Source organism: Thunnus maccoyii, chromosome 5 (genome assembly GCF_910596095.1).
Source record: "Thunnus maccoyii chromosome 5, fThuMac1.1, whole genome shotgun sequence".
NCBI classification, from domain to species: Eukaryota; Metazoa; Chordata; class Actinopteri; order Scombriformes; family Scombridae; genus Thunnus; species Thunnus maccoyii.
This window is the reverse complement of record NC_056537.1, coordinates 26,129,533-26,139,883: the sequence shown is the minus strand read 5'-3', so window position 1 is coordinate 26,139,883 and position 10,351 is coordinate 26,129,533. Positions and strand designations below refer to the sequence as shown.

The 10,351-nt window shown below is 38.8% G+C and overlaps 1 long non-coding RNA gene across 1 annotated transcript; it reads left to right on the top strand.

The window, feature by feature from the left end:
- The first annotated feature begins 547 nt into the window (after positions 1–547).
- Positions 548–3,406, top strand: LOC121897739. The gene is made up of 3 exons (XR_006096279.1): positions 548–836; positions 945–1,562; positions 3,322–3,406. It is a non-coding gene; the product is annotated as an uncharacterized LOC121897739 (long non-coding RNA).
- Positions 3,407–10,351: the final 6,945 nt, after the last annotated feature.

Below are 10,351 nucleotides of genomic sequence, written 5' to 3'. Positions count from 1 at the left end.
AAGTAGCGAGGCGTGTTCACAGAGTGAAAGGCAACACCCCGCACTCCTTATTTGCAACTGTGGCCTTCAAACCAGCTCCAATGCAAACCAATGGGTGACATCACACCTCTCTACATCCATCTTTATATATACAGCAAAAACAAAGTGGTGAGTCCCACACTTTCATAAATATTTAATGTTATAGAAATACTTCAGAGGTTTTCAGGGGCTTCAAGTTCTACATAAAAAACTCAAAACTCTGCTTCTACTGTATGTTTTTAGCTCATATTAAAATATTAAGAATCTACAGTTTCTACAGTCTGCCCAAGACTAATTTTGGATTTCCAAATCATAACTCATTTGTGTGATAGCTTGTAAAACTTGATCTATAAATATAGTCAATAACTTGATGTAATATAAATAGGAATGGCTTCCAAACTGCCATAAACAGCTCTAGTTAATGAATTCTTTCCAAAGCAAATCAATCCCTTGTTTATGTAACGTATAATCAACAAGCAACCACTTGTATGTTTTGTAATCTGTCTTTTATCAATGCGACCTTGTAAGGGCAACTGGGAAAATGGACATCATCCATTTCTCACTGCATGCAGTCTAGGTTTTGCCAATAGCCACAGTTACTTCTTAGGAACTGCTGTCTTCCTACTTCTTGTTTTGCCAGCACATCAGTTATCAGAGTAGACATACGGCTGTCCATTTTTCTCCTTTAATGAAGGCAGAATTGTCACTAATAAAAGGTGAACTGAGAAGGGGAGAGAGACGGAAAGAGACATCAAACTCTTTATTTTTAGGGAATCCAGTTTCAAAGCAAGCAGATGATCTTACATTCCTGGGCACAGGTAAGCAGCAGAGTCGGTCTAAAAGCTCTTCAGCTGGAGAATGTGAGAAAAATTGGTCTCTTATCCTGTCATCAAGACTGATAAAAACATTTTACTGCTCATTCCTAGAAGGTACCGCTTCTCAAATTGACCCTCTCTGGTCAAAAAGTGGATAATGGAGGAAGGAGAGTAGACATCAGAAAGAGGTGGGCAGACCTCATCCAGTCAGGTTCCGATGACAGATGGGAGTACAAACAGAGAGGAAGAAAATATCTTTCTAAGTTTCATAAGCCGCAAATGCATTAGACAGAGCACTAAACTGGAGAGAGCAGGGAACAGGGGAGGAGACAGGGAGGCACTAATGTGGAAAACAAGGTACAGAAGTATACAGTTTACATTGTTACAGTACAAGAGAGGAGATGAGAGGGTTAACACTGAAAGCGCAAGACAAAAAGTACAGAATGTAAGGCACCATTGGGAAAGACAAAGTGCAACTCAAACTGTATGCTTTTGGGAAATGTAGCGTAGCCAGATGGCTCTGGGCTCAGAGCAGTCTCACGGTCCCACAGTCCAGGGACAGTAAGCCCCCCCAGGCATGCAATGACAGGCCGGGCACAGAGGGGACAGGATCAAACTCTCAAGATGAATGAGTTTTTTTCCTAGGTCACACACAGCGGAGAACAGAAAGGCACAGACACGAAGAAAAGGACAAACTACCCAAAGGGAGAAAGTGTAAAACAGACTCAGGTAACTTTAAAAATGTAGGAATTTTGGGGCCTTAAATTTTTAAAAGCTTGTTAGTTAAATCAGAAGTGTACATTATATCACTTTAGTGATGTTTATGTTCCTGAAGCTGTCCTTGATGTAAAAACCTTGTGCAGCCATCATGTGTAGGGACTGTATAGAGACTTTCTTGCTATATGGAACAAGAGCATTAGCTTTTGAAAATAATACAGAGAATCCATCAAAGAGAGATTTATTCTGCACACCTCTGCAGGATAATCTTATTTTCTATACCATACACCTTATTGTTAAAGGTTCATAACTTTCCCTGAGCCTCACAAAGCCGAGGCAGTGATGTGTGTGATGTGTGAACATCAGTGTTGTTTCTAGTTTCAGTTTATTTCAATTCCACTTTGTAATTCAGATTGTAGTTTTCAGCAAGTTCTAGTATCTTTAAGATTTGTAGCTTTGGTTTAAGTTTTAGGATTTAACATATCATACAGTAGATTAAAACAAAAACTAGGGTTATAAAGTACTTCACAGTTATAATAACATAGTAATAAAACAATAAAAATAAATTAAAATTAGAATCAAACACAAACAAGAATGGTTGAAGAATGAGAAAAAAATCAGCCAAGGAAGTGTCGGTAAGCTGTCTTTGAGAATGAATAGGTCTTGAAATAAGGTTTAAACATTTAACAGAGTTGGTATTCTGACCCTCGGTGGGAGACTGTTCAATAATCTAAGAGCCAGGGGCCTGTTTCAAGTAAGGGATTTGTAAGCACTGCTTATTATAAGTGGTGCCAGCGCCCCTTTTCACAAATGATTGTCACTCGCAAATTACAGACACATATCCAAGTCCTACATTCCCCTTACATACTCATTCATGGGTTGTAAGTATGTTGTTGCAGTTTGCATGTTGCAAATTTGGTGAAATGGACCCCAGGAGAGAAAAAACTTGGTCAGAACACTGAGTGAGGCACAACCAGGAGCCCTAAGAGGCCTTGTGGACCTGTATGGAATCAGCAATTCACTGATATATGGTGGAGCCAAATTCAACCAAAAGTAATTCCATTTTGAACTCAGTCTTAAATGTGACAGGAAGCCAGTGTAGCGAAGCAGCAGGGTGATATGGGAACACAATGGAGTCTTAGTGATCAAGCTGCTTCTTGGTTTAAATAAGAATATGCATTATGATAGTCGAGACTAGAGGAGATAAAACAACATATAAGTTGCTCTAGCTGTTGGAAAGATTACAGGAGGCGTAGCTCGGCAATGTTGAACATAACAAGGCTTGATAACAGACTTAATATGTTTCTCAAAGTCCAGTTGGAAATCTAAAATGACCCCCAGGTGTCTAGAAACGAACTTAGCTAGGGAACATAAGTGACGGTGTTGAATTGAAAACTTTGATTTGGGTCAAAAACAACGACTTCAGTTTTGTTGTGATGTAACTACAGAAATCTATGAGTCATCTAGGGGAAGTGATGGCCTGTGCAGAACAGTACATTATTTATTATTATTTTAATTACATCTAGTAGCTAGTAGTGGTCAATCTGTTAGAAAGTTTATCACCTCCTAAAGCCCAATTATATTTCAATAACAGTCTTTAGTGCTGTGCAGGTTGCATTAAGTTGAATTTTTGAAATTTATTTATGAAAACAGAATTTATAGTTTTACTTTATTTTCAGTTTTTGTCTTTTTATTAGTTAAATATTCAACAAAAAAACACACAGACATCTCTGATTTCCTTTTTCTTTATCCGTTTATTTATTTTCACCAGAGGGGAAAGCAAAATGTTCCTCTTTAAGCAGTGCTCGGTCACTGTGGAGGGAGGAAACCAAGCCTGCAGCAGGCAGATGGTGAAGAGGCCCAGTGCAGCTTAACATGGCATGAAGAGGAGGGAATGACCCAGCAGGATGAGGATCAAACCCCTCTGATGGATGATCTCATCTGTGACTCCAACCGGGGAGTCAGAACCGCAACGGAGATCAGAGCAGAGCATCACAGGTCATACTGTATATCGCACCACAGAGAAAATGTACAGGACGCGCCTAACAGCTGAGACAATCTATGAATGAAGCAATATGCACTGACCTCTGTGAGTTATTCTACAGATGGGACACTGCTGCATGTTTCATAATAGAAAGGGTTTGTTTGAGGCCCCCGTAGTCCCCGTAACTGAAGTGACAGCAACATTTTCAAAGTCTCCTTGAGGATAAACAAGCTTATCACCAACTGCTCCCCTGTGGAGTGCATGTTTTCCTTTGCTTTCACTAACATTTCTCCATCTGAAGATCCACAGATGGCAAAATATCTCTTTTTTTTCATCAACTTGTTCTTGCTCAGATTAAGTTTGTATTCATCTGTCCAATGAAGGGGACAGGTTCTTCTATCTGTGAAGTTTTGACAGTTTCTCTTCCTCATAGGGTGTTCGGAGCTTGTGTGACTGCGAGCCAGGCTCTGTGTGTGCTTATGTCAGTGGTTGCACATGCCGACTGACAGAGAACGCTGCATAATGTTCAAAGTGTCATGTTACGTGGAATAAGGACATTAGTTGCTGTTGTTACAGAGGAGCCAGACGACATGAAAGCCGACCGGTAAACAAATAAGCAATGACAAAGACTCAACTCCAGGAAAAGGACGATGATAAAAGTAGTGTTCAGTTTTCTCAAAATATCAGCTGGGTAGAGTTTACTGCATGAGGACAATGTGGATAATGTCAAGAAGAAAGGTGTGCTGTCACAGGAAAAAGTCAACAACATTGACTTTAAAATACTTTCCTCTGAGTGTTGTTTCATTTAATGGCTCTGGAAATCTCACATCCCACAAAACAGCGATTCAGGCACCTAAACAGAGCTGCAATAACATACAAATCTGGGAGTCAAATAAAGGGAAGGGAAAACATTTTCAGGTGAAAGTGATCCAGATGTTTACTGTTGCTTTTTCAAACTCTTATTGACACTGAGTGCTTTACTATTTTGTACGATCCAGAGCTCATTGTCTGACATAAGATAGTAAAGATAATAAATAACTGTTAAATAACTTAGCTGTAGTTACAAACAACTTGATTCATCAGGCATCTAAAAGTCAGTCAAAGAGTGGCACAAGGGTTTCCTTCGTTATCATGGCTACTATAATTACCACTTGGTTAAAGGAAGGGAACGATCGTGGTCATGGTTATAGGAAATCAACCTACTGTCAGTAGTGAGCGGGAAGTGAACAGCAGTCTGCTAGGTCAAAGTCTGGTTTGTTGACCCATCCATTCACCCTGACCTCCTCGACTGATGCTGTGTGAAAACACAAAGTCATTAAACATAATCCAGGGTTTTACAGAATCGTCTAATAATCAGATTCTTTTCTGGTGATTGAAAATTCAGACTGTGTCAAGAATAATGCTGAAACAGTCAACAACAACAGTCAATGAATATCAATTAACTGCCCACAATTTTGATAATCAGTGATTTGAATCAGTCGTTTATCAAGCAAAAATACTGAACATTTGCTGCTTTCTTCTGTTTCATATCAGTGTAAAGTCAATATCTTTGCAATTTGGACTGTTGGTCTGACAAAAGCATTTTGAAGGTATTGTCTGTGATGGGCACTTTTCACTTTTTATTTCATGCCATTTTATAGAGCAAGTGATTTGTCACTTGATTATAATAATTTAAATATTAATCAATAATGAAAATAATTGTTAGCTGTAGCTTTAGTTGCAAATGGCGAATGATTCATCAGGCATCTAAGTCAAAGAGCAGCACTTCAGACACTCACTGTGACAGCTTTTCACTTTCTCTTGCTCTTTTACCCTCCCTCTCTTTCTCTCCGGCCTCTTCAGCGACGTAATATGACTCCATAAGTTAGTTTAATAGGGGGGAGTGCAGACTGAGAGTGAAATACCCACCTTGTTTTGGTGCCACAGCTGGCCCCCAATTTGAAACTGAATAGCCAGCATTTTGTGTTGTTTGCCCATATGTTCTGTGGCTCAGAGAGGTGGACGAGGTGTGTGTGTGTGTGTGTGTGTGTGTGTGTGTGTGTGATTGTGTTTGCAGTTCGTGGCCCCTTTTGCCTCATGATTGCTTCAGCAGCACTCTGTCACTTTCTCTCCTCTATTCACTAGTTGGCATGTAAGGTCATGCATGCAGCACACTCATATAAACACATCCACTCATCCACCCACACACACACACACACACACACGCGCGCGCGCACACACACACTCGCACACACACGTCAGCTGTTTTCTTTGCAATAAGACAAACTGCCGCAGCAAAAGCAGAAGAGAAGCTTCACTGAAAACCTCAGCAGCATATTTAACATAAACTCCTCTGCCCTTGTACACCCATTCGCTGGTTAGGGTTAGATTAAGATTAAGACTGCCAGGCTTTTTCTCAATCCTTTCACACAATTCCTCCATTCCCCAAGCAATTAGCTCAGGATTAAACTGAGGTCAATACCCTCAACTCAATTGCTTTCCCGTTTTGTGCAACATTTTAATCAATTCCAATTCCTTTCCCTCCAAAATAAGTTTCCTTTTCACCTTCCTGCCTCTTTTTTTTAAGCTTCAATTTAGATTCAAATTAAAGCACTTCTAATCTGGCAGTTAAACTGAACACTGGGACTCTATTGTAGCTTCTCGGGCTATTAATCTTCTACTGGAAGCTATTTTCTGCTCTCAGGTGAGGTAATTATAATGTCATTTTATATGGAAAGGAGTTTATGACACAAAGGGGCTGCATGTACCATTGAACACCATCACCAGCCTGCAGACTATCTATCGGACAGGTGACGTAAGGAGGAGGGGCTGATAATGATGATGAGGAGGCATGACAGTGATGAAGATGATGATATGGGTCATAACCCTCATTAGCGCCAAACTGATTTCCTCCCACAATTATCTGGGGAGTAGGAGGCAAAGAGTCCATCCACAATGTTTCACAGTCCATAGGGTTTACGCACCATTACTGACTGCCATTGACGGGTATTGAACCCCAGCTCATTTGCATGTTATGGTACTGCATTAGATTGATGAACTCAAGCTTTACAGCACATCTCAGAGCATGTGGCTGACGGGGATTTAACCAGAGGTCATCAGTGTGATTTGTATGCCAAGATAACATCAACTTCTACAGCTCTCTCCGTCATTAAGTCTCTGATCAGCGTTATTCACAAGCTGGACATGAAAGTATTTGTACAACAAGCTCTTTACACTGATCTTGGAATTATAAGTTTTTCTCTGGATAATGAGGGTAGCTGCAGCTGGAAAATGTTACTGCAAAGCTCATAAAGTGTTGAAAGCAATATATCAAATCCCTGGACAAGTTAGTCTGAGAAGAGGCAACAAAGAGCCTTTTAATCCTGTCAAGTCAATCTGATTTGGTTCTATAATGTTCTAGTTTTGCTGGTGGCAGCCATTTGAAAGGGTAATTAAAGTAACTAATTCAGTGTAAGCTGCTCATGTTGTTTGGTACTAATCATTGTTTTTGGTGACATATTTATTCATTATATGATGGGCTAACTCAGTGCATCACAACAGCTTTAGTAAATATTCTAAGAAGTTAGCTAAAATTACATCCACACAATAACATAATATTGTGAAATAACCAGTTTTCAGGTTTGGCTAGCTTACTATTACTTATTGCAAGGCAATATTAGCAAAGAAGCATTGCCTGTTACCTTACCTAGCTGCCAGGGTCCTATTAAGTTGTATTGTTCAATATGCAAGTACTGTAACTCTATACTAGTTGAGTTTAACATGCTAGCTCATCAAAGTGGCTGAATTTATTCGACCTTCAAATGAGTTGCTGAATGTTATTGCAGTACTTTCCATAGTTAACTTTTATGTATCATAAAACTGCAACAGCATCATAAAACAACAGTTTACATAGTTAGATAATGTAGGATATTTGATCAGACTATAGCCAAATGTGGAAAGGAGGAAATCCAGGAAATTAGACCTAAAGTGAGCTAAGGAAAAGTTGACTGATGGTTGCTAAAATGACACTATTACAACAGCTTCAATGATATTCGTTCTAAATGTGTTGTATGTCTTCCCTTTCTTGAGTATCTGGTTAACAGTAGAAATCACAAAATTAAAAATTGGGATTATGATTAACCCATAACTTTTTCGAAACCATTTGCAATGTGAGAGATTTAGCCAAGGTCAGTGCAATTAGCAAGCATATACTGCGTAGCTTAACACTAAAAAAAAAACATCAATGTTTTATATGTGGCTACATAAATAAGTTAGACAAAACTACAACAGACATCACTGAGACAAGGTAAGGCAGTAAAAACTAGTAACACACTAGTAGCCTTCCTATCAATTTTGTGTTTCTTACCTTAACCTTAGCACTAACGGCTAACCACAAGATAATGTTAACCTAAATTAAGCTTTAACCCCAAACATGAAGGGCAACATTACATTAAACACTATTTGAGGGAGAAACAGACCTCAACCCAAAACTAACTAAATATAATGTTTCCTTGCAATTCTCAAGAACGCAACATAACTGAACGTTGACGGTAAAATACAACCCCTTCCCTTTTATATAAAAATGTTAGAATGAGTAAAAAATCCATAACTGGACTTGTTAATGGTGAATTGCTGAAATAAGTGAATCTTCATTGGTAATGTTTTGCAGTGCAGTGGATTTGCTATGTGTGGGTCACCTTCCTCAGTGGGAAAGTAAAAATCTGGGCACAGATGTTGGCAGTGCTCTTGAACTCCAAGGGAAGCAGTGTCCTCCCCTGCCTCACTCTGAAGGATATAACTGATGGCTGGAGGGTAAGAGGACATAGGAAGGGATGAGAAGGGAGGATGAGGATGAGTCAAGCGAGAGATGAGGAGGAGAGGATGGGTGAATACCACTGTGAGGAAGAAGGAAAGACTTTCAAGGAGAGGCTACATGACAGGGATGGGAGGACTATAAGATGGAAAAGATGATGAAAAGGAAGGGAGTTTAAGGCTATGAACAGGAGTGTAAGGATATTTAGTATGCATGCTTCAGCTCTCTCCTCCACGTACATTTCTATCTCCTCATTATTCACCAGAGTGTGCTGAGATGTAAAAAAAAGGTGATTAAAGTCTGTTAGTGATAAAAGCCTTTCCATCACAGTAAATGGGAAATCAAATCCCTTTCCTGAAAACAGGTAAGTGATCAAATTATTCTTTTTCAGTAAATTCCTAGTAGGAAAACTTTTCAAAATACCTTGCCATATAACAATATATATATATATATATATATATATATATATATATATATATATATATATATATATATATATAATATACACATTTGTAACCTTACATATAAACAGATCACAATCCACCTAAATGACACCCAGTGTATAAATACAGGAAGTGGTTGGGTGCCTCCTTATGTCTCTGGAAAGCATGGTGGGTGTGGTAAGTTACAAAAATGGAAATGATTAACTTATAGAATGCAGACCTGAATCATTCAACTATTAAACTTAATACTTGTCTGTTTTTTTAACCTTAACCAGAAATGTTGATGGTATGTGAACTGTAACAAACATTATGCAAAACATAAACAAGCCCAGGATAGTGTGTGTCTGCAAGTTACAGATAAATGATGGAATTATAGCTAAAACAAACAATTAACAGGGTGTAAATAGGGACAAATGACATGTTCTCACCCACTTTGTCCCAATGACATTTGTTTTAAAACATGCAATAATTGATTTTTTTGGCCACTTGGGGGCAGCGGAAACAAATTTGTTTGCAAATTGTTGCTTGTTTACACACCCAGCAGTTATGGAGCAATATTATCATTCATTTGGTCATGTGATGAATGTAAGGCTAATATTCTCACTCTTTTAGCTCTGCTTTTGGTCTCGACAAACTTCTGAGGGAAATATCTCTGTAGCTGCTAAATCTTCACCAGCTAGTTGCTAACTGTGTCTGTCGTTTGGCGCTGAGCATGTAATGTACAGTGAATTTTTTCGGTTGTGCTGTACAATCTCAGAAGCAAGTGACGGTCGCAAAATCTGTTTTTCTTAGTGTATGGAATTAAGCTGCCAGTATACTGCATTAAACTGCTTGTCGTATGGCCTCATCCTTTGTCAGAATTGGTGGACTGTGTTTGAGGTGAGACAGGAGCTACAGTAGGGTATGATCTTTGAACTTTTTTTTTTGTATAACCTAACCTTTAGTTCTGCTTCAAAGAGATGAATATTAACCTTTTAGGCTAACACTGGCTCATTAACTAACTCATAAATAAGTCGAGACAATTTGTCAGGTTATATCAAGAAGTTGTATTACAAGTTTTAGAATTACAAATGCACAACACACATGCATTATGCATCTTTGTGTCAGCAGGATGCCTCTTACTACCTCACTGTTATTTGAGTGGGGCTGCCTAAATGGATTTAATCTTCACAAAATCTAATAGTACTTTTCCGCCCCATTAGATACCTTCTCTGAGACATGACAATGAATGGAAAGGTAAGCTGAGAACGCTTCTATTACAAGAGAGCTCTCTATAACATGAGAGCTGGAACAGAGACAAAGAAGCTGAAGGAAAAGTAAGGGAGAGAAGATAATATATTGAAGGAATACAATAAAGGAAAATGGGCAGTTAAGGCCAGGGATAGAAAGAAAGAGGGACTAGGAAGAAAAAGATATGGAAGACAAAGATAAACAATACTAGGGGGAGGTTCTAATTGTTTTAAAAGTAACAGCATTTACTTACAACAGTTTTTAGTGCATGAGGCAACAGGAGAGGATGAAAAAAAAACATTTTTCTTTAGCTTTTTGGCTGAAAACCTATGAATGCCCTGCAGTTAATCAC